The 24,326-nt window shown below is 44.8% G+C and overlaps 1 protein-coding gene and 1 non-coding gene across 2 annotated transcripts in view; both read left to right on the top strand.

Annotated features, from left to right (window-relative positions):
- LOC139382827 (carbohydrate sulfotransferase 8-like) overlaps nt 1–24,326 on the top strand; it is an 85,267-nt gene that overhangs the window by 39,433 nt on the left and 21,508 nt on the right. The gene's annotated exons all lie outside the window — the stretch shown is intronic.
- LOC139383577 (U7 small nuclear RNA) lies at nt 7,790–7,842 on the top strand. The gene has a single exon (XR_011628750.1). It is a non-coding gene; the product is annotated as a U7 small nuclear RNA (small nuclear RNA).

Here is a 24,326-nt window from a genome sequence, read left to right as displayed (position 1 = left end):
CCAGGGGACGTTGTTTGTTTTTGCTGTTCTCTCACCCCCCAAGTCAGCGAACAAAAATGCAGCACATGTAAAAAAACTTCCTTGGGTATGGTTGGAGGCGGCTTATGGTGGAGAAATGAACATTACATTCTCTGTCAACAGCTCTGGTGGACATTCCTGCAGTCAGCATGCCAACTGCACGCTCCATCAAAACTGTGGCATTGTATTGTGAGACAAAACTGCATATTTTAGAGTGGCCTTTTTATTGTCCACAGAACAAGGTAAACCTGTGTAATGATCATGCTGTTTAATCAGCTTCTTGACATGCCACACTCATCAGGTGGATGGATTATCTTGGCAAAGGAGAAATACTCACTAACAGGGATGTAAACATATTTTTGTTCAGTATAAATACCTTGTCACGTTACTGTTATCATAAAGGAAGGTTCAGGAATTTATATTTATTGCAGATGGATTTTGGAGTGCACTCCTTCAACACTTTATTAGTGGTCTGCTCTCTGTGTCTGCAGCCTGTAGCCTGTGTATTCAGACTGTAAAGCTTCCAGTGTTTTAACATTTAGTTGTACATTTCTCACAGTAATCATCTGGTCGTTTAGGTAAACAGATTAGTTCCTCCTGATGTTTTATTCAAAAGATTTTCTCAGAGGCCTTGCTTCATATCATATCGCTTGCCGTTGCCTTGAATAGACATGAGCTCAACCACTGTCATATGAATAACACAAAGCCCAATGAATAATACATTACAGAGGACTGTGTGTGTGTGGGTGAGAGTGGGGTTGAGTGGAATGGGGCCAAACAAACCATGAGCTCACTTTAAAGGTTTAAACACTGCCCCCCTCTCTTATATACAGTACCAGTCAAAAGTTTGAACACACCTTCTCATTCAAAGGTTTTTCTTTATTTTTACTATTTTCTACATTGTAGAATAACAGTGAAGACATCAAACCTATGGAAAAAACACACATGGAATCATGTAATTTCTAAGGGCACAAGGCAAGAACCAGATGCAGACACAGGAGGCAGATGGTTAGAATCCAAGATGTTTATTAACAATCCAAAAGGGATAGGCAAGAGAATGGTCGTGGACAGGCAGAAGGTCAAAACCAGTTCAGAGTTCCAGAGGTACAGAATGGCAGGCAGGCTCGAGGTCAGGCAGGCGGGAATGGAGTCCAGAAAAACAGGCAAAGGTCAAAACCGGGAGGACTAGTAAAATAGAATAGAAAAGCAGGAGCACGGGGAAAAAAAACTGGTTGATTTGAGCATACAAGACAAACTGGCACAGAGAGACAGGAAACACAGGGATAAATACACCAGGGAAATAAGCGACACCTGGAGGGGGTGGAGACAATCACAAAGACAGGTGAAACAGATCAGGGTGTGACAGTAATAACCCAAAAAGTTTTAAAATATTTTTTTAGTTTTCCTTTATTTAACTAGGCAAGTCAGTTAACAACAAATTCTTATTTTCAATGACGGCCTAGGAACAGTGGGTTAACTGCCTTGTTCAGGGGCAGAACAACAGATTTTCCCCTTTGTCAGCTCGGGGATTCTATCTTGCAACCTTTCGGTTACTAGTCCAACGCTCTAACCACTAGGCTACCTAACGCCCCAGATTCTTCAAATTCTTCAAAGTAGCCACCTTGATGACAGCTTTGAACACTCTTGGTATTCTGTCAACTAGCTCACCAGGAATGCTTTTCCAACAGTCTTGAAGGAGTTCACACATATGCTGAGTACTTGTTGGCTGCTTTTCCTTCACTCTGCGGTCCAGCTCATCCCAAACCATCTCAATTGGGTTGAGATCGGGTGATTGTGGAGGCCAGGTCATCTGATGCAGCATTCCATCACTCTCCTTCTTCAAATAGCCCTGACACAGCCTGGAGGTGTGTTGGGTCATGGTCATAATGAAAAACAAATGATAGTCCCATTAAGTGCAAACCAGATGGGATGGCGCATCGTTGCAGAATGCTGTGGCAGCCATGCTGGTTAAGTGTGCCTTGAATTCTAAATAGGTCACTGACAGTGTCACCAGCAAAGCACCCCCACACCATCACAACTCCTACTCCTCCATGCTTCACGGTGGGAACTACACATGCGGAGATCATCCGTACACCTACTCTGCATCTCACAAAAACACTGTGGTTGGAACCAAAAATCTCACATTTGTACTCTTCAGACCACAGGACAGATTTCCACCGGTCTAATGTCCATTGCGCGTGTTTGGCCCAAGCAATTGTCTTCTTCTTATTGGTGTTCTTTAGTATTAGTTTCTTTGCAGCAATTTGACTACGAAGGCCTGATTCACGCAGTCTCCTCTGAACAGTTGATGTTGAGATGTGTCTGTTACTTGAACAATGTAAAGCATTTATTTGGGCTACAATTTCTGAGGCTGGTAACTCAAGTTAATTTATCCTCAGCAGCAGAGGTAACTCTGGGTCTACAGTGCCTTGCGAAAGTATTCGGCCCCCTTGAACTTTGCGACCTTTTGCCACATTTCAGGCTTCAAACATAAACTGTATTTTTTTGTGAAGAATCAACAACAAGTGGGACACAATCATGAAGTGGAACGACATTTATTGGATATTTCAAACTTTTTTAACAAATCAAAAACTGAAAAATTGGGCGTGCAAAATTATTCAGCCCCTTTACTTTCAGTGCAGCAAACTCTCTCCAGAAGTTCAGTGAGGATCTCTGAATGATCCAATGTTGACCTAAATGACTAATGATGATAAATACAATCCACCTGTGTGTAATCAAGTCTCCGTATGAATGCACCTGCACTGTGATAGTCTCAGAGGTCCGTCAAAAGCGCAGAGAGCATCATGAAGAACAAGGAACACACCAGGCAGGTCCGAGATACTGTTGTGAAGAAGTTTAAAGCCGGATTTGGATACAACAAGATTTCCCAAGCTTTAAACATCCCAAGGAGCACTGTGCAAGCGATAATATTGAAATGGAAGGAGTATCAGAACACTGCAAATCTACCAAGACCCGGCCGTCCCTCTAAACTTTCAGCTCCTACAAGGAGAAGACTGATCAGATATGCAGCCAAGAGGCCCATGATCACTCTGGATGAACTGCAGAGATCTACAGCTGAGGTGGGAGACTCTGTCCATAGGACAACAATCAGTCGTATATTGCACAAATCTGGCCTTTATGGAAGAGTGGCAAGAAGAAAGCCATTTCTTAAAGATATCCATAAAAAGTGTCGTTTAAAGTTTGCCACAAGCCACCTGGGAGACACAAACATGTGGCAGAAGGTGCTCAGGTCAGATGAAACCAAAATTGAACTTTTTGGCAACAATGCAAAACGTTATGTTTGGCGTAAAAGCAACACAGCTCATCACCCTGAACACACCATCCTCACTGTCAAACATGGTGGTGGCAGCATCATGGTTTGGGCCTGCTTTTCTTCAGCAGGGACAGGGAAGATGGTTAAAATTGATGGGAAGATGGATGGAGCCAAATACAGGACCATTCTGGAAGAAAACCTGATGGAGTCTGCAAAAGACCTGAGACTGGGACGGAGATTTGTCTTCCAACAAGACAATGATCCAAAACATAAAGCAAAATCAACAATGGAATGGTTCAAAAATAAACATATCCAGGTGTTAGAATTGCCAAGTCAAAGTCCAGACCTGAATCCAATCGAGAATCTGTGGAAAGAACTGAAAACTGCTGTTCACAAATGCTCTCCATCCAACCTCACTGAGCTCAAGCTGTTTTGCAAGGAGGAATGGGAAAAAATTTCAGTCTCTCGATGTGCAAAACTGATAGAGACATACCCCAAGCGACTTACAGCTGTAATCTCAGCAAAAGGTGGCGCTACAAAGTATTAACTTAAGGGGGCTGAATAATTTTGCTTTGCTTAGATCCAGCAGTGGTTTCACCTTTTCACATCTAGAAAGTCATGGCTCTCTGGGTAAAGGGCACAGAGGGCCTCCACCAGTTGGCTGTTGCGCTCGCTGAATCATTCTGACATTTCATCAATGACAGCATCCAACATGCTAAAGAATTGTCTTTTACACTCAGTCTCTTCTCCTCTGTCCTATTATACTGTCCACCGCGTACTGCTGGAAACTTGTACTTACAGTTGGTCGGAAGTTTACATACACCTCAGCCAAATACATTTAAACTCAGTTTTTCACAATTCCTGACATTTAATCCAAGTAAAAATTCATTTTTTTAGGTCAGTTAGGATCACCACTTTATTTTAAGAATGTGAAATGTCAGAATAATAGAGAATTATTTATTTCAGCTTTTATTTCTTTCGTCGCACTCCGATTATGTCAGAAGTTTACATACACTCAATTAGTATTTGGTAGCATTGCCTTTAAATTGTTTAACTTGGGTCAAACGTTTCAAGTAGCCTTCCACAAGCTTCCCATAATAAGTTGGGTGAATTTTGACCCGTTTCTCCTGACAGAGCTGGTGCAACGGAGTCAGGTTTGTAGGCCTCCTTGCTCGCACAAGCTTTTTCAGTTCTGCCAACAAATGTTCTATAGGATTTAGGTCAGGGCTTTGTGATGGCCACTCCAATATCTTGACTTTGTGGTCCTTAAGCCATTTTGCCACAACTTTGGAAGTATGCTTGGGGTCATTGTCCATTTGGAAGACCCATTTGAGACCAAGCTTTAACTTCCTGACTGATGTCTTGAGATGTTGCTTCAATATATCCACATCATTTTCCAGCCTCATGATGCCATCTATTTTGTGAAATGCACCAGTCCCTCCTGCAGCAAAGCACCCCCACAACATGATGCTGCCACCCCTGTGCTTCACGGTTGGGATGGTGTTCTTCGGCTTGCAAGCCTCCCCCTTTTCCTCCAAACATAACGATGGTCATTATGGCCAAACAGTTATATTTTTGTTTCATCAGACCAGAAGACAATTCTCCAAAAAGTTTGATCTTTGTCCTCATGTGCAGTTGCAAACCGTAGTCTGGCTTTTTTATGGCTGTTTTGGAGCAGTGGTTTCTTCCTTGCCGAGCGGCCTTTCAGGTTATGTCAATATAGGACTCGTTTTACTGTGGATATAGATACTTTTGTACCTGTTTCCTCCAGCATCTTCACAAGGTCCTTTCCTGTTGATTTGCACTTTTCCAAAGTACGTTCATCTCTCGGAGACAGAACGCATCTCCTTCCTGAGCGGTATGACGGCTGCGTGGTCCCATGGTGTTTATACTTGCGTACTATTGTTTGTACAGATGAATGTAGTACCTTCATGCGTTTGGAAATTGCTCCCAAGGATGAACCGGACTTTTGGAGCTCTCCAAATTTTTTTCTGGGGTCTTGGCTGATTTCTTCTGATTTTCCCATGATGTCAAACAGAGAGGCACTGAGTTTGAAGCTAGGCCTTGAAATACATCCATAGGTACACCTCCAATTCACATAATTTATCAGAAGCTTCTAAAGCCATGACATAATTTTCTGGAATTTACCAAGCTGTTTATTAATTAAAGGCACAGCCAACATAGTGTATGTAAACTTCTGACCAACTGGAATTGTGGTACAGTGAATTATAAGTGAAATAATCTAGTAATAATATAGTCTGTAAACAATTGTTGGAAAAATGACTTTTGTCATTCACAAAGCAGATGTCCTAACCGACTTGCCAAACTATAGTTTGTTAACAAGAAATTTGTGGAGTGGTTGAAAAACGAGTTTTAATGACTCCAACCTAAGTGTATGTTAACTTCCGACTTCAACTGTAACATTGTTGTTTGCTTGGAGTTGTTGGGGCATCAGTGCACCTCAGCTTCACAACGCACTCCAACACACCGCGGACCACTTTGACCGCAGTGTAAAAATCTGTTTGCGTACGCCTGGAGTCATTTGTTTGGAAGATTGACTTGCACCATAGTGGCTATAAACTGAAGGCCGGGGTCAGTCACCACCTTCATCAGCCCTGTAGCCTCCAGTCTTACTTCTGGGTTGTACAAATGTGTGTATTCTATGTCAGAGCAACTTCACAATGCTCTCACTTCTTTTAACAACCACTGACACAGTAGCCAGGGGTCCCCTTCTCCTTTGGCTTTGTTTGGGAAATTTGTCGAAGCCAATTTTTGATATCCATCGTGGCAGTGGCAGATTAGCTGGTTCGAGCTAGCTAAATAGGCTAAGGCTAATAACACCAATGCTTTTTACAGCTAGCAAAGAAGCTAACTTATCTCTGTAGTGTGGGGTGTGAGGCAAATTGAGTGAAGCAGCTTCAAGGGTAAACTTGAACCTGCTCTTACAAATCAAAATCAAATATTACAGGCGGAGGCGTATCACGTTATTCACGTTTTTTCCCACTTTTTATGGAAACCCAAAGGAGTCGTACCTAACCGCCCCAGGGCCTTTCCATAGCCCTCCTATGCACACTGCTGTGTGCTCTGACCATTGTGCTGACAGCTGAGATTTTACACTAACCTGCCACTCGATCATTTAACTTTTGGGGTATTTTTATATAAGGACATAAAATGGAAGGGGCACAATTTCCAACTGTGGAGGATAAGCCCCCTTTGGCCCCCTCATGGAGCCGGGCCCAAAACACTTAAAACACAAAATATTTTAAATGTCTATGTCCAAAATAGACACAGTGAACTTAAAACACAAATATTTGATATCCTCTGAGTCTTAAACACACCAACAGCTCTGTACAGTCAAACAAAAAAGGCAGGAAGAATGGATATATGGAGGGCATAGGCAAGGTGTTGAAGGAAGGAGAGATGAATGGGACACAGTAAGGTAACGTGTTGGCAGGGTGTTTCAATGTGGGCGAGAGGGAGGAAGGGAAGAGTAGAGATGGAAGGGGTAACCCACCCATAATACTACAGTTTTCTATAGAATACTACAGTAATTACTATAGAATTATGTTGTAAACTGTAGTATACTGTAGAAAACTATACACTCTAGTATATCTCGATCATGTGTAGTACTTACTATAGAATGTTGTAGTATGCTGTAGAATACTTTAGGGCACCAGGTAGCCTAGCTGTTAGAGTGTTGGGACAGTCACTGAATTCTCGTTGGTTCGAATACCCTAGCCAACAGAAAAATCTGTATATGTGCCCTTGAGCAAGGCACTTAGCACTAATTGCTCCTTTAAGTCGCTCTGGATGAAAACTTGTGCAAAAATGTGCAGTAAATACTACAATATTGTCCTTAAAAACACTATACTTTTTAAACTATAGTAAATACTACAGTATTTAATTTGCACATACCCTTCTCATTCTCCTCCCACATATCCTACATTGTGCCACCCATAAGTAAGAAATATACAAGTATGCACTGATCCTGGCCCATGTTGACTCCAATGCTTCCCACAATTATGTCAAGTTGGCTGTATGTCCTTTGAATGGTGTATTATTCTTAATACACACAGGAAAATGTTGAGCGTGAAAAACCCTGCCTCATTGCAGTTATTGACACAAACCGGTTCGCCTGGCACCTACTATCATACCCCATTCAAAGGCTTTTACATTCAAAGACTCTCCCCATTCACCATCTGAATGATACAAATACACAATCCATGTCTCAAGGCTTAAAAATCCTTCTTTAACCTGTCTCTTCCCCTTCATCTACACTGATTGAACTGGATTTAACAAGTAACATAATAAGGGATCATAGCTTTCACCTGAATTCAGTTGGTCAGTCTACAGTATGTCATGAAAAGAGCAGGTGTATTTAATATTTTGTATACTCAGTGTAGACCATACATTGGGTTCCCTACAGGTTATAAAAAAATAGTAGAAGTGCTGAACTATCTGTTTAGACCCCAATCCTACCTATCGACAGGTTATGAAAAATGTGCTCTTTTAGTATTTCTCCAGTAGGTTTCCTCAAGGAGAAAGCCTCTGCTTCTATGTCAAATGTAATATAACAAAAACACTATAGTAAATGCTACAGTAATGCCTGCATAAACACAACAGTAAATACTAGAGTATACTACAGTCCGCAAAAACTATCATCCAAGATGGCATAGCAGTTAGACGTATTTGTCCTTCGTCTTGTCGTGTCCCATGTAAAAAATATTTGTATATATTTTTCTTCGCATATACTTTTATATTTTTCTAAACCCTTACTTCAAAATACTCTCCTGCAACCCGCCTCACCCAATGTGGTGTGAACCTGCTTTTTCTCTAATGTATTTTTCTTTGCCTCTTACTGGAATCTCTCCAACATAAACTAGCCAGCTAACTAGCCAGCTAACGGTCATCAGCTAACGGTCATCAGCTAACCTCCAGCTCGGAAAGCACTCGCCAGTTTGTACAACGCAATTCAACCAGAGCATACCGGACCTAACGTCCCCTGAATGCTAGCTGTCTAGAGCACAACGGACTGTTGGCTTACGAGGCCCATCGAATACATTCCGAAGCCACTAGCTAGCAGTCAGCTATCCTTTGCTAGCGGTCATCAGCTACCTTTATCCCGGACAACTCTCGCCAGTCTGTACAGCGTAACTCAAACCAGAGCTAGTCGGACTTATTCTTCTCAATATCTCCGGATTCCTACCGCAAGCTCCGAACCTATTTTTATTTATTTTTTTAAACATTTTTACAATGATATTATTTTGTGTGGTTTTTTTCCACCTGGAATTATAGCAGCTAACGACCCCTGAACGCACAGCCACTAATCTGTGGCCTGCTAGCTATCTAAAGCACATTGGACTGCTGGCTTTTAAGAGGACCTTCGGGACATATTTCTTCGGCCAGTATACATATTTTGCCAATTGGCCTGGTTTACCACACGGAGCCCTGCTGATCCGTCCGCTGATGTAACTGCATGAGGAGGCCATAACAGACTTCCCTCCGTCGCGTCATCCCTCTAAGGCCTTTCTGTTAGCCTGCTAGCCCCGTGCCGCTAGCTGCCTGAAGCCACGCACTGGACGTGTATGATCACCCGGCTACGCATGCCTTTCCCTAACGTCACCTTGCCGTGTCGATTGGTTTGTAACTATTGTTTTATTTCACTGTAGAGCCTCTAGCACTGCTCAACACGCCTCAGCTAACAATTTAGTTTCACCCCCCACACACGCAGTGACATCACCTGGTTTAAATGCTATTTCTAGAGGCAATATCTCTTTCATTATCACTATATGCACAGGTCTACCCCCACTGTATTCACATCCTACTATTATTTGTCTGTACATTATGCCTTGAATATATTCTACCGTGCCAAGAAATCTGCTCCTTTTACTCTGTTCTGAACGTACTAGGCGTCCAGTTCTGTAAGCCTTTAGCCGTACCCTTATCCTACTCCTTCTCTGGTGATGTAGAGGTTAATCCAGGCCCTACCTCCACTCCCATCCCCCAGGCTCTCTCATTTGTTGACTTCTGCAACCGTAAAAGCATTGGTTTCATGCATGTTAACATTAGAAGCCTCCTCCCTAAGTTTGTTTTATTCACTGCCCTAGCACACTCCACCAATCCGGATGTCCTAGCCGTGTCTGAATCCTGGCTTAGGAAGATCACCAAAAACCTTGAAATTTCCATTCCTAACTATAACATTTCCGACAAGATAGAACTGCCAAAGGGGGCGGTGTTGCAATTTACTGCAAAGATAACCTGCAGAGTTCTGTCTTACTATCCAGGTCTGTACCCAAACAATTTAAGCTTCTACTTCTAAAAATGTACCTTTCCAGAAACAAGTCTCTCACTGTTGCCGCTGGCTATAGACCACCCTCTGCCCCCAGCTGTGCCCTCGACACCATATGTGATTTGATTGCCCCCCCATCTATCTTCTGAGCTCGCGCTGCTAGGTGACCTAAACAGGGACATGCTGAACACCCCGGCCATCCTACAATCTAAGCTTCATGCCCTCAATCTCACACAATTTATCAATGAACCTACCAGATACAACCCCAAATCCGTAAACACGGGCACCCTCATAGATATCATTCTAACTAACTCCAAATACACCTCTGCTGTTTTCAACCAAGATCTCAGCGATCACTGCCTGCATCCGTAATGGGTCTGGGAGCAAACAACCACCCCTCATCACTGTCAAACGCTCCCTAAAACACTTCTGCGAGCAGGCCTTTCTAATCGACCTGGCCAGTGGGTATCCTGGAATGACAATGACCTCATCCCGACAGTAGAGGATGCCTGGTTATTCTTTAAAAGTGCCTCTCACCATCTTAAATAGGCATGCCCCATTCAAAAAATGTAGAACCAGGAACAGATATAGCCCTTGGTTCACTCCAGATCTGTCTGCCCTTGACCAGCACAAAAACATCCTACATTAGCATCAAATAGCCCCCTTGATATGCAACTTTTCAGGGAAGTTAGGAACCGATATACACAGGCAGTTAGGAAAGCTAAGGCAAGCTTTTTTTAAACAGAAATTTGCATCCTGCAGTACAAACTCAAAAAAGTTCTGGGACACTGTAAAGTCCATGTAGAATAAGAGCACCTCATGCCAGCTACCCGCTGCTCTGAGGCTAGGAAACACTGTTACAACCGACAAATCCACTATAATTGAGAATTTCAATAAGCATTTCTCTACGGCTGGCCATGCTTTCCACCTGGCTACCCCTACCCCGGTCAACTGCCCGGCACCCTCCACAGAAACCCGCCCAAGCCCCCACTATTTCTCCTTCACCCATATCCAGATAGCTGATGTTCTGAAAGAGATGCAAAATCTGGACCCCTACAAATCAGCCAGGGTAGACAATCTGGACCCTCTCTTAAATTATCTGCCGAAATTGTTGCAACCCCTATTACTAGCCTGTTCAACCTCTTTCATATCATCTGAGATTCCCAAAGATTGGAAAGCTGCTGCGGTCATCCCCCTCTTCAAAGGGGGTGACACTCTAGACCCAAACTGCTACATACCTATCCTACCCTGCATCTCTAAGGTCTTCGAAAGCCAAGTTAACAAAACAGATTACTGACCATTTTGAATCACATCGTACCTTCTCCGTTATGCAATCTGGTTTCAGAGCTGGTCATGGGTGCACCTCAGCCACGCTCAAGGTCCTTAACAATATCATAACTGCCATCGATAAGAGACATTACTGTGCAGCTGTATTCATCGACCTGGCCAAGGCTTTCGACTTTGTCAATCACCACATTCTTATTGGCAGACTCAACAGCCTTGGTTTCTCAAATGATTGCCTCGCCTGGTTCACCAACTACTTCTCTGATAGAGCTCAGTGTGTCAAATCGGAGGGCCTGTTGTCCGGACCTCTGGCAGTTTCTATGGGGGTGCCACAGGGTTCAATTCTCGGGCCGACTCTCTTCTCTGTATACATCAATGATGTTGCTCTTAATGCTGGTGATTCCCTAATCCACCTCTACGCAGACAAACACCATTCTGTATACTTCTGGCCCTTCTTTGGACACTGTGTTAACTAACCTCCAGACGAGCTTCAATGCCATACAACTCTCCTTCCGTGGCCTCCAACTGCTCTTAAACGCAAATAAAACTAAATGGATGCTACTCAACCGATCATTGCCCTCACCTGCACGCACCATCCAGTATCACTACTCTGGACGGCTCTGACTTAGAATACGTGGATAACTACAAATACCTAGGTGTCTGGCTAGACTGTAAACTCTCCTTCCAGACTCATATTAAGCATCTCCAATCAAAAATTACATCTAGAATCGGCTTCCTATTTCGCAACAAAGCATCCTTCGCTCATGTTGCCAAACATACCCTCATAAAACTGGCTATCCTACCGATCCTTGACTTCGGCGATATCATCTATAAAATAGCCTCCAACACTCTACTCAACAAATTGGATGTAGTCTATCACAGTGCCATCCGTTTTGTCACCAAAGCCCCATATACTACCCACCACTGCGACCTGTACGCTCTCGTTGGCTGGCCCTCGCTTCATACGTCGCCAAACCCACTGGCTACAGGTTATCTACAAGTCTCTGCTAGGTAAAGCCCTGCCCTATCTCAGCTTTCTGGTCACCATAGCAGCACCCACTCGTAGCACACGCTCCAGCAGGTATATCTCACTGGTCACCCCCAAAGCCAATTCCTTCTTTGGTCGCCTTTCCTTCCAGTTCTTTGCTTCCACTGACTGGAACGAACTGCAAAAATCACTGAAGCTGGAGATTCCCATCTCCCTCACTAGCTTTAATCACCAGCTGTCAGAGCAGCTCACAGATCACTGCACCTGTTCATAGCCCATCTGAATGCAGCCCATCAATCTACCTCATTCCCATACTGTATTCATATATTTTGCTCCTTTTGCACCACAGTATCTCTACTTGCACATCCATATTTTGCACATCTACCATTCCAGTGTTTAACTGCCATATTGTAATTACTTCACCACCATGGCCTATTTATTGCCTTAACTCCCTTATTTGACCTTATTTGCACTCATTGTATATAGACTTTTTTTTCTACTGTATTATTGACTGTATGTTTTGTTCATTCCATGTGTAACTCTGTGTTGTTGTATGTGTCGAACTGCTATGCTCTCTTGGCCAGGTCGCAGTTGCAAATGAGAACTTGTTCTCAAATAGCTTACCTGCTTAGATAAAAGGTGAAATTAAAAAATTATATATTTTATTAAAACACTAGAGTAAATTCTACAGTATACTACAATCGTCAAAACCACTCCTTTAATTACTATAGTATATACTACAGTTTTATTTTACTACAGTATTTATACTATAGTTAACTGTTAATTTATTCCATATCATAAACTGGGTGGTTCGAGCCCTGAATGCTGATTGGCTGACAGCCATGGCATATCAGACATTATAAACGGGGTGGTTCAAGCCCTGAATGCGGATTGACTTACAGCCAGCCGTGTTATATCAGACCGTATACCATGAGTATGACAAAACATTTATTTTTACTGCTCTAATTACATTGGTAACCAGTTTATAATAGCAATAAGGCACCTCAGGGTTTGTGGTATATGGCCAATATACCTCGGCTAATGGCTGTATCCAGGCGTTGTGTCGTGCTAAGAACAGCCCTTAGCCGTGGTATATTGGCCATATACCACACCCCCTCGTGCCTTATTGCTTAAATATACTGTACTATTTTTTCATGTGGGAAGGTAGGGAGAGAAAGAGAGAAAGGGAAGGAAGGAAGGGGAAGAGGTGAAGGAGCTTGAGTAAGGCACGGTATTGGCAGGGAGTTGTAATGTGGGCGAAGACGAGGGATAGTGTCCAAAGTGTTGATTAATTCTAAAAAGAACTGGCAGAGACACAATAGACGAGACACCATCCGGCAGCGAAGACACTGTGACCTGTCGGCTGGTCAGAGTCATGGAATGTAGAGCGTCCACACTGTGTCACGACACAGACACTGTCTGAACAGACGGCTGCACTGCAAAGACAGTCTAGATCAGGGGTGGGCAACTGGCCCCCCTTTTAGTAGACCCGCAAACCAATTAAAAAAAATTACAACTAAAAACATTTCTCTTCACTGTCACGAGGGAGACGCTAAAATGTTTTGCTCGCAAGGTGGGGTTCGTATGGATGTGGGTACGCAGACCCACGAGCCTCTATGACCCCTTATGATGAGTTCTGTTTTTTTTTTGTGGCCTCCACCCCCATCCAAGTTGCCCATCCTTGGTCTAGAAACTATATAACCCCAACAGGACTCCAAATACAGTCTAGACACCACATAACCCCAACAGGACTACAAAGACAGTCTAGACACCACATAACCCCAACAGGACTACAAAGACAGTCTAGACTCTATACAACCCTGGATGCTTTGGTATGGATTTGATGTTTAAAAAAACATATACCATAATAACATGATTTTTGAATGGCTACCTCTCTGTACCCCACACATACAGTTACAGTTGTCTGTAAGCCGAGCAGTGAATTTCAAACACAGATTAATCCACAAAGACCAGGGAGTTTTCCCAATGCCTTGCAAAGAAGGGCACCTATTGGTAGATGGGTAAAAATGTTTTAAAAAAGCAGACAGTGAATATTCATTTGAGCATGGTGAAGATATTCATTACACTTTGGATGGTGTATCAATAAACCCAGTCACTACAAAGATACAGGCTTCCTTTCTAACTCAGTTGCCAGAGTGGAAGGAAACCGCTCAGGGATTTCACCATGAGGCCAATGGTGACTTTAAAACAGTTACAGAGGATACTGGCTGTGATAGTTTTCTCCTGAGGATTGATCAACAACATTGTAGTTACTCCACAATACTAACTTAAATGACAGAGTGAAAAGAAGGAGGCCTGTACAGAATAACATAAGGCACTAAAGTAAAACTGAAAAAAATGTGGCAAAGAATGGAACTTTATGTCCTGAATACAAAACGTTGTGTTTGGGGCAAATCCAACACAACATATCACTGAGTACCACTCTTCATATTTTCAAGTATGGTGGTGGCTGCATCATGTTATGGTTATTCTTGTCATCGGCAAAGACTAGGGAGAATTTTGGGGGTTCAAAATAATTGTAATATAGCTAATCACAGGCAAAATCCTAGAGGAAAACCTGGTTCAGTCTGCTTTCCAACAGACACTGGGAGACAAATTCACCTTTCAGCAGAACAATAACCTAAAACACAAGGTCAAATATACACTGGAGTTGCTTACCAAGACAATATTGCATGTTCATAAGTGGCCTATTTACAGCTTTGACTTAAATCTGCTTGAAAATCTATGGCCAGACTTGAAAATGGTTGTCTAGCAATGATCAACAACCAATTTGACAGAGCTTGAATAATTTTTTAAATAATAATGTGCAAATATTGTACAATCCAGGTATGCAAAGCTCTTAGAGACTTACTAAGAAACACTCCCAGCTGTAATCACTGACAAAGTTGATTATAACATGTATTGACTCAGGGATGTGAATATTTATGTAAATTTGACATGTATGTATTTAATTTTCAATAAATTTGCTACAATTTCTAAAAACACATGTTCACTTTGTCATTATGGAGTATTGTGTGTACAGCCAAAAGGCCAAAAGTTTTGAAAATGACAAATGTTCATTTCCACAAAGTTTGCTGCTTCAGTGTCTTTAGATATTTTTGTCAGATGTTACTATGGAATACTGAAGTATAATTACAAGCATTTCATAAGTGTCAAAGGCTTTTATTGACATGAAGTTGATGCAAAGAGTCAATCTTTGCAGTGTTGACCCTTCTTTTTCAAGACCTCTGCAATCCGCCCTGGCATGCTGTCAATGTCAGAATTTGTGGGGTTTTGTTTGTCCACCTGCCTCTTGAGGATTGACCACAAATTCTCAATGGGATTAAGGTCTGGGGAGTTTCCTGGCCATGGACCCAAAATATAGATTTTTTGTTCCCCGAGCCACATAGTTATCACTTTTTCCTTATGGCAAGGTGCCCCATCATGCTGGAAAAGGCGTTGTTCATCACCAAACTGTTCCTGGATGGTTGGGAGTAGTTGCTCTCGGAGGATGTGTTGGTACCATTCTTTATTCATGGCTGTGTTCTTAGGCAAAATTGTGAGTGAGCCCACTCCCTTGGCTGAGAAGCAACCCCACACATGAATGGTCTCGGGATGCTTTACTGTTGGCATGACACAGGACTGATGGTAGCGTTCACCTTGTCTTCTCCGGACAAGCTTTTTCCTGGATGCCCCAAACAATCGAAAAGGGGAATTAGAGAAAATGACTTTACCCCAGTCCTCAGCAGTCCAATCCCTGTACCCTTTGCAGAATATCAGTCTGTCCCTTATGTTTTTCCTGGAGAGAAGTGGATTCTTTGCTGCCCTTCTTGACACCAGGCCATCCTCCAAAAGTCTTCGCCTCACTGTGCGTGGAGATGCACTCACACCTGCCTGCTGCGATTCCTCAGCAAGCTCTGTACTGGTGGTACCCCGATCCCGCAGCTGAATCAACTTTAGGAGACGGTCCTGGCGCTTGCTGGACTTTGTTGGGTGCCCTGAAGCCTTCATCACAACAAGCCTTCCGCTCTCCTTGAAGTTCTCGATTATCCGATAAATGGTTGATTTAGGTGCAATCTTACTGGCAGCTATATCCTTGCCTGTGAAGCCCTTTTTGTGCAAAGCAATGATGTTTTGGCTCTGTACTCCAGCACTTTGCATTTGAAATGATACAGTCACTATACAGTCACTATGAGGTTAAAGACTGTCAGCTTTAATTTGAGGGTATTTTCATCCATATCGGGAGAACCGTTCAGAAATTACAGCACTTTTTGTTCAAAGTCCCAAAGGTATTGGGACAAATTCACTTATATGTGTATTAAAGTAGTTTAGAATTTGGTCCCATATTCCTAGCACGCAATGGTTACATCAAGCTTGTGAATGTACAAACTTGTTTGATGCATAGGGTTTTGTAATATAAACCATCCATATGGAATCAAAAGCATTCTTAAAATCAACAAAACATGCAAATGCTTTTCCTCTGCTGTTGTGATGAACATGCTGGCTCATTTGTGTGTGTAATGTGTGTATGTGGTCTGTTGTTCTGTGTTTGGGTAGAAAGACAAATTCGTTTTTTGCAGAAAGCGTTGTGTGAGGAATGTTTGTATTCGGTCATTGCGAATAGAGCAGAAAAGTTTCCTCATGTTACTGGTGACACATATTGTCACGTTCTGACCTCTATTTCCTTTGTTTTGCATTTATTTAGTATGGTCAGGGCGTGAGTTGGGTGGGCAGTCTATGTTTGTTTTTCTATGTTTTGGGGCAGTTCTATGTTTTCGGCTTAGTATGGTTCTCAATCAGAGGCAGGTGTCATTAGTTGTCTCTGATTGAGAATCATACTTAGGTAGCCTGGGTTTCACTGTTTGTTTGTGGGTGATTGTTCCTGTCTTTGTGTTTGCACCAGATAGGGCTGTTTTGAGTTCTCACGTTTCTTGTTTTCGTTAGTTTGTTCATGTATAGTGTCTTCATTAAAATACAATGAACAACCACCACGCTGCGTTTTGGTCCGCCTCTACTTCACAACAAGAGAACCGTTACAGAATCACCCACCACAACAGGACCAAGCGGTGTGGTAATGGGCAACGGAAAAAGCAGCAGCAGGAGCAGCGCGAGGAGGTATGGACATGGGAGGACGAATTAGACGGAAGAGGACCCTGGGCTCAACCAGGAGAATATCGCCGTCCCAAAGAAGAACTGGAGGCGGCGAAAGCGGAGAGGCGCTGGTATGAGGAGGCAGCGCGGCGTCGTGGATGGAAGCCCGGGAGTCAGCCCCAAAAATTTCTTGGGGGGGGGCTAACAGGGAGTATGGCTACGCCAGGTAGGAGACCTGAGCCAACTTCCTGTGGTTACCGGGGGGCTAGAGAGACCGGGCAGGCACCGTGTTATGCTGTGGAGCGCACGGTGTCCCCAGTGCGGGTGCACAGCCCGGTGCGGTACATTCCAGCTCCGCGTATCGGCCGGGCTAGAGTGGGCATCGAGCCAAGTGCCATGAAGCCGGCTCTACGCATCTGGTCTCCAGTGCGTCTCCTTGGGCCGGCTTACATGGCACCAGCCTTGCGCACGGTGTCCCCGGTTCGCCTGCATAGCCCAGTGCGGGCTATTCCACCTCGCCGCACTGGCAGGGCGACCGGGACCATTCAACCGGGTAAGGTTGGGCAGGCTCGGTGCTCAAGAGCTCCAGTGCGCCTGCACGGCCCGGTCTATCCGTCACCACCTCCACACCCCAGCCCTCCGGTGGCAGCTCCCCGTACCAGGCTGTCTCTCCGGCCCATCCGTCCAGAGCCTTCCTCCTCTCCAGCGCTGCCGGAGTCTCCCGCCTCTCCAGCGCTACCAGAGCCTTCCTCTCCAGCGCTGCCGGAGTCTCCCGTCTGTCCGGCGCCGCTGCCGGAGCCTCCCGCCTGTCCGGCGCCGCTGCCGGAGCCTCCCGCCTGTCCGGCGCCGCTGCCGGAGCCTCCCGCCTGTCCGGCGCATCTGCCGGAGCCTCCCGCCTGTCCGGCGCCTCTGCCGGAGCTTCCCGTCTGCCCAGCGCCATCGGAGCTTCCCGTCTGCCCAGCGCCATCTGAGCTTCCCGTCTGCCCAGGGCCAGCGCCGCCCGTCTGCCCAACGCCGCCAGCGCCGCCCGTCTGCCCAGCGCCGCCAGTGCCGCCCGTCTGCCCAACGCCGCCAGCGCCGCCCGTCTGCCCAGCGCCGCCAGTGCCGCCCGTCTGCCCAGCGCCGCCAGTGCCGCCCGTCTGCCCAGCGCCGCCAGTGCCGCCCGTCTGCCCAGCGCCGCCAGTGCCGCCCGTCTGCCAGGAGCCGCCAATGCCGCCCGTCAGCCAGGAGCCGCCAGTGCCGCCCGTCAGCCAGGGGCCGCCAGTGCCGCCCGTCAGCCAGGTGCCGCCAGTCAGCCAGGGGCCGCCAGTGCCGCCAGTCAACCAGGGGCCGCCAGTGCCGCCAGTCAACCAGGGGCCGCCAGTGCCGCCCGTCAGCCAGGGGCCGCCAGTGCCGCCAGTCAACCAGGGGCCGCCAGTGCCGCCAGTCAGCCAGGGGCCGCCAGTCAGCCAGGGGCCGCCAGTCAGCCAGGGGCCGCCAGTGCCGCCAGTCAGCCAGGGGCCGCTAGAGCCCCTCCGCCCGGAGCAGCTGCCCCTCTGTCCCGAGCAGCTGCCCCTCTGTCCCGAGCTGCTGCCGCCCCTCTGTCCCGAGCTGCTGCCGCCCCTCTGTCCCGAGCTGCTGCCGCCCCTCGGTCCCGAGCTGCTGCCGCCCCTCTGTCCCGAGCTGCTGCCGCCCCTCTGTCCCGAGCAGCTGCCGCCCCTCTGTCCCGAGCAGCTGCTTCACCTCTGTCCCGAGCTGCCCCTCTGTCCCAAGCAGCCCCTCTGTCCAGTGGGGTCATTGAGAGGGGTGGGCATGGTGAGTAAGCCACGGAGGCGGACAATAAGGCGGACTAAGACAATGGCGAAGTGGGGTCCGCGTCCCGCGCCAGAGCCGCCACCGCGGACAGACGCCCACCCAGACCCTCCCCTATAGGTCAAGGTTTTGCGGCCGGAGTCCGCACCTTTGGGGGGGGGTACTGTCACGTTCTGACCTCTATTTCCTTTGTTTTGCATTTATTTAGTATGGTCAGGGCGTGAGTTGGGTGGGCAGTCTATGTTTGTTTTTCTATGTTTTGGGGCAGTTCTATGTTTTCGGCCTAGTATGGTTCTCAATCAGAGGCAGGTGTCATTAGTTGTCTCTGATTGAGAATCATACTTAGGTAGCCTGGGTTTCACTGTTTGTTTGTGGGTGATTGTTCCTGTCTTTGTGTTTGCACCAGATAGGGCTGTTTTGAGTTCTCACGTTTCTTGTTTTCGTTAGTTTGTTCATGTATAGTGTCTTCATTAAAATACAATGAACAACCACCACGCTGCGTTTTGGTCCGCCTCTACTTCACAACAAGAGAACCGTTACACATATTCCCATAAAGTTATTAGGGTCTAATTTGTCACCTTTTTATACACAGTACCAGTCAAAGGTTTGAACATACCTTCTCATTCAAGGGTTTCTCTTTATTTTTACTATTTTCTACATTATATAATAATAGTGAAGACATCAAAACTATGAAATAACACATATGGAATCATGTAGTAACCAAAAAAGTGTTAAATGAATGCACACTCTTGGCATTCTCTCAACCAGCTTCACCTGGAATGCTTTTCCAACAGTTTTGAAGGAGTTACCACATATGCTTAGCACATGTTGGCTCCTTTTCCTTTCCTCTGCGGTCCAACTCATCCCAAACCATCTCAATTGGGTTGAGGTTGGGTGATTGTGGAGGCCAGGTCATCTGATGCGGCACTCCATCACTATCATTCTTGGTCAAATAGCCCTTACACATGACTGGGGGGTCAGTCCAGCCAATCAGAATGAGTTCCCCACAAAAGGGCTTTATTACAGACAGAAATACTCTTACGTTTCATCAGCTATCCGAGTGTCTTGTGTCATACAATCACGCAGGTGAAGAAGCCGGATGTGAAGGTCCTGGGCAGGGTCAGTTACACGTGGCCTGTGGTTGTGAGGCTGGTTGAACGTACTAACAAATTCTCTAAAATGACGTTGGAGGCGGGTTATGGCAGAAAAATTAACATACAATTCTCTAGCAACAACTGGTGGACATGCCTGCAGTCAGGCACGCCAATTGCTCGCTCCCTCAAAACTTGATAAATCTGTGGCATTGGGTTGTGCACATTTTAGAGTGGGCTTTTATTGTCCCCAGTACAAGGTGTACCTGTGTAATGATCATGTTGTTTAATAAGCTTCTTGATATGCCACACCTGTCAGCCGGATGGATTATCTTGGCAAACGAGAATTGCTCATTAACATGGATGTAAACAAATTTGTGCACAACATTTGATAGAAAAAAGCTTTGTTCATATGGAACATTTCTGGGATATTTTTTTTCAGCTCATGAAACCTGTTTTGTTTATATTTTTGTTTAGTATATATGGACCCCATTCTGCATGGAGTGCTCTCTACTCTGTTTTTTAAGCGTTGCGCTCATGGTATGCTCTTATCTATGCAGCTGTAGGGGTTTGGAGTCGGACAGGCTCTGTTATAAGATAGACAGTTTAGTTTGAGTTAAGTCGGGTCTCTTTCTCTCTCAGTCTCTGTCCCTCTCTTCTCACTCACTCTCTCCCTCTTCTCTTCTCTCCACCTTGTGGTGGATATCAAGTGATCTGGAGCAGTCCTTGCAATAGATTCCCACTTCTATTTTCTATTAGTTTACAATTCTAAACTTGACGAAAAGGGAATGGGAATAATATAAAATAAGGAACATGGCATTCTCTCGCCCTCGGCTTGCAGGCCTGCTCTTGCTCATGTCAAACATGTAGGTGTACTAGCCCACTAGCCTAGAAAGCAACACAGTGCTGGGCATGGCCCATGGTGGTGCTTTCCACCCACTGGTGCTGGATCGAGGTTAGTGCTTTAGCTGTACATTTATGTTAATTTATAATAGGCACAATCTTAATCACAACACCCCTCTTGTTATCTCTCTCTCTCACATACACACGTGTTGTATTTACATTGCTTTCGGAAAGTATTCAGGCCCCTTCACTGTTTCCACATTTTGTTACTTTACAGCCTTATTCCAAAATGGATTAAATAAAAAAATGGTCTCATCAATATACACACAATACCCCACAATGACAAAGAAAAACAGAAATTCCTTATTTACATAAATATTCAGACCCTGTGCTATGAGACTCGAAATTGAGCTCAGGTGCATCCTGTTTCCATTGATCATCCTTGAGATGTTTCTACAACTTGATTGGAACCACCAAGACTCTTCCTAGAGCTGTTCTGAGCAAATCGGGAGAAAAGGGCCTTGGTCAGGGAGGTGATCAAGAACCCGATAATCACTCTGACAGAGTGACTATCGGAGTGACTACAGGGGAACTCTCTACAGAGTTCCCCTGTAGAGATGGGAGAAGAACAAGCATCTCTGCAGCACTCCATAAATCAGGCCTTGATGGTAGAGTGGCCAGACGGAAGCCACTACTCAGTAAAAGGCACATGACAACCCGCTTGGAGTTTGCCAAAAGGCACCTGGAAGACTCTCAGACCATGAGAAACAAGATTCTCTGGTCTGATGAAACCAAGATTGAACTCTTTGGCCTGAATGCCAAGTGTCACATCTGGAGGAAACCTGGCACCATCTCTACAGTGAATCGTGGTAGTGGGGGGGATGTTTTTCAGCGGCAGGGACTGGGAGACTAGTCAGGACCGAGGGAAAGATTAACAGAGCAAAGTACAGAGAGATCATTGATGAAAACCTGCTCCAGACTGGCCAGAACCTCAGACTGGGGCGAAGGTTCCCCTTCTAACATGCCAATGACCCTAAGCACACAGCCAAAACAACGCGGGAGTGGCTTTGGGAGAAGTCTCTGAATGTCCTTGAGTGGCCCAGCCAGAGCCCAGACTTGAACCTCTCTCTGGAGAGACCTGAAAATAGCTCTGCAGTGACACTCCCCATCCAACCTGACAGAGCTTCAGAGGATCTGCAGAGAAGAATGGGAGAAACTCCCCAAAAACAGGTATGCCGAGCTTATAGTGTCATACCCAAGAAGACTCGAGTCTGTAATTGCTGCCAAAGGTGCTTCAACAAAGTACTGAGTAAAGAGTCTGAATACTTGTGTAAATGTGATATTTCAGATTCTTTTGTTGTTGATACATTTACAAACATTTCTCGAAACCTGTTTTTGTTTTGTCATTATGGGGTATTGTGTGTAGATTGATGAGGTGGAAAAAAAAACATTCAATACATTTTAAAATAAGGCTGTAACATAATGTGGAAAAAGTTAAGGAGTCTGAATATTTTCTGAATACACTGTCTGCAGTTCAAAGAAATGTGTGCTCTGTTCACAATGGTCTATTCTCAGGCGTCGAGTGAAGTGCAACATTGTAGCCAATCAAATCAATCAACTGGGTCCGACCCAATGACTGTATATATGAACGTCTGTCCGAAAGCTGTCGCTAGCGAACTTGCAACATTGTATATAAACTAGCCTATTCTGGGGCCTCAGAGTTTCCCACATCAGTGAGCTCGGGACAGACACAGCTGTTTTTGCGCAAAGTGTTCAGGTATTATAGGATGTTTCCACTGGACACTGTATATGGGATCCTCAGAGCATGACATTTTGCACTTTCACACTGAGGCCCGGTGAATATCATTGGAAAGATTTTTCAAATACTGTAGCTAGGGTTCCATCCAATAGGTGACAGGCGTAGCATACACAAAAAGTACTTCAATGTGTTACAATCGCATTTTCAATTCTACAAATAGTTTTTTTCACAAAAACTGTGCCTACTGTGGTCTTGGCACGTGTACTCTAGCCAACAGCTCACAGATACAGTGCAGGTAGGCTTGTCTACATAATGAGATTATTATGGATAATTATTGTTATTATGGATATTATTATGGATAAGATTATTATGAATAAGAATAATGCAAATAATATTTGTATTTGTCAAATGGCAGTCAATCATCGTTCATCATGTCACCAGAATCAGAGCCTTGATATTTATTGTAAGGGAGCATTAAGATGCACTTTCACCACCCTGTGAAGTTATTTCATCTGTAGCCATAGCCGCGGGACGAAGGGGTGCTGAGAGTGCTATAGCACCCCTTGAAAAAGCAGAATAAAAATCAAATATTACAAAATATAACATTGGAGGTTGGATTATTATTATTATTACTAGTCCTGTATTAGTGGACTGATATAACCGTCTGTAGCGCAGGCAAAAAAAAGGTATAATTTTATACGGTATGATTTTTCACGCATAAAAACTGTGTATGGAAACATGGTTTGTAAGGTACTATTATCATTCACAAGTCGGAAGTTTACATACACCTTAGCCAAATACATTTAAACTCAGTTTTTCACAATTCCTGACATTTAATCCTAGTAACAATTCCCTGTCTCGGGTCAGTTAGGATCACCACTCTATTTTAAGAATGTGAAATGTCAGAATAATAGTAGACAGAATGATTTATTTCAGCTTTTCTTTCTTACATCACAGTCCCAGTGGGTCAGAAGTTTACATACACTCAATTAGTATTTGGTAGCATTGCCTTTAAATTGTTTAACTTGGGTCAAACGTTTCAGGTAGCCTTCCACAAGCTTCCCATAATAAGTTGGGTGAATTTTGACCCTTTTCTCCTGACAGAGCTGGTGTAACGGAGTCAGGTTTGTAAGGCCTCCTTGCTCGCACAAGCTTTTTCAGTTCTGCCAACAAATGTTCTATAGGATTTAGGTCAGGGCTTTGTGATGGCCACTCTAATACCTTGACTTTGTGGTCCTTAAGCCATTTTGCCACAACTTTGGAAGTATGCTTGGGGTCATTGTCCATTTGGAAGACCCATTTGAGACCAAGCTTTAACTTCCTGACTGATGTCTTGAGATGTTGCTTCAATATATCCACATCATTTCCCAGCCTCATGATGCCATCTATTTTGTGAAGTACACCAGTCCCTCCTGCAGCAAAGCACCCCCACAACATGATGCTGCCACCCCCGTGCTTCACGGTTGGGATGGTGTTCTTCGTTTTTTTCCTCCAAACATAACGATGGTCATTATGGCCAAACAGTTCTATTTTTGTTTTATCAGACCAGAAGACATTTCTCCAAAAAGTACGATCTTTGTCCCCATGTGCAGTTGCAAACCGTAGTCTGGCATTTATTTATGGCGGTTTTGTAGCAGTGGCTTCTTCCTTGCCTAGTGGCCTTTCAGGTTATGTCGATATAGGACTCGTTTTACTGTGGATATAGATACTTTTGTACCTCTTTCCTCCAGCATCTTCACAAGGTCCTTTGCTGTTGTTCTGGGATTGATTTGCACTTTTTACACCACAGTACGTTCATCTCTAGGAGACAGAGCGCGTCTCCTTCCTGAGCGGTATGACGGCAGTGTGGTTCCATGGTGTTTAAACTTGGGTACTATTGTTTGTACAGATGAACGTGG

Source organism: Oncorhynchus clarkii, chromosome 2, assembly GCF_045791955.1.
Source record: "Oncorhynchus clarkii lewisi isolate Uvic-CL-2024 chromosome 2, UVic_Ocla_1.0, whole genome shotgun sequence".
Taxonomy (NCBI): Eukaryota; Metazoa; Chordata; class Actinopteri; order Salmoniformes; family Salmonidae; genus Oncorhynchus; species Oncorhynchus clarkii.
Note: the sequence above shows the minus strand (reverse complement) of the source record. Positions and strands in the feature narration are given on the sequence as shown.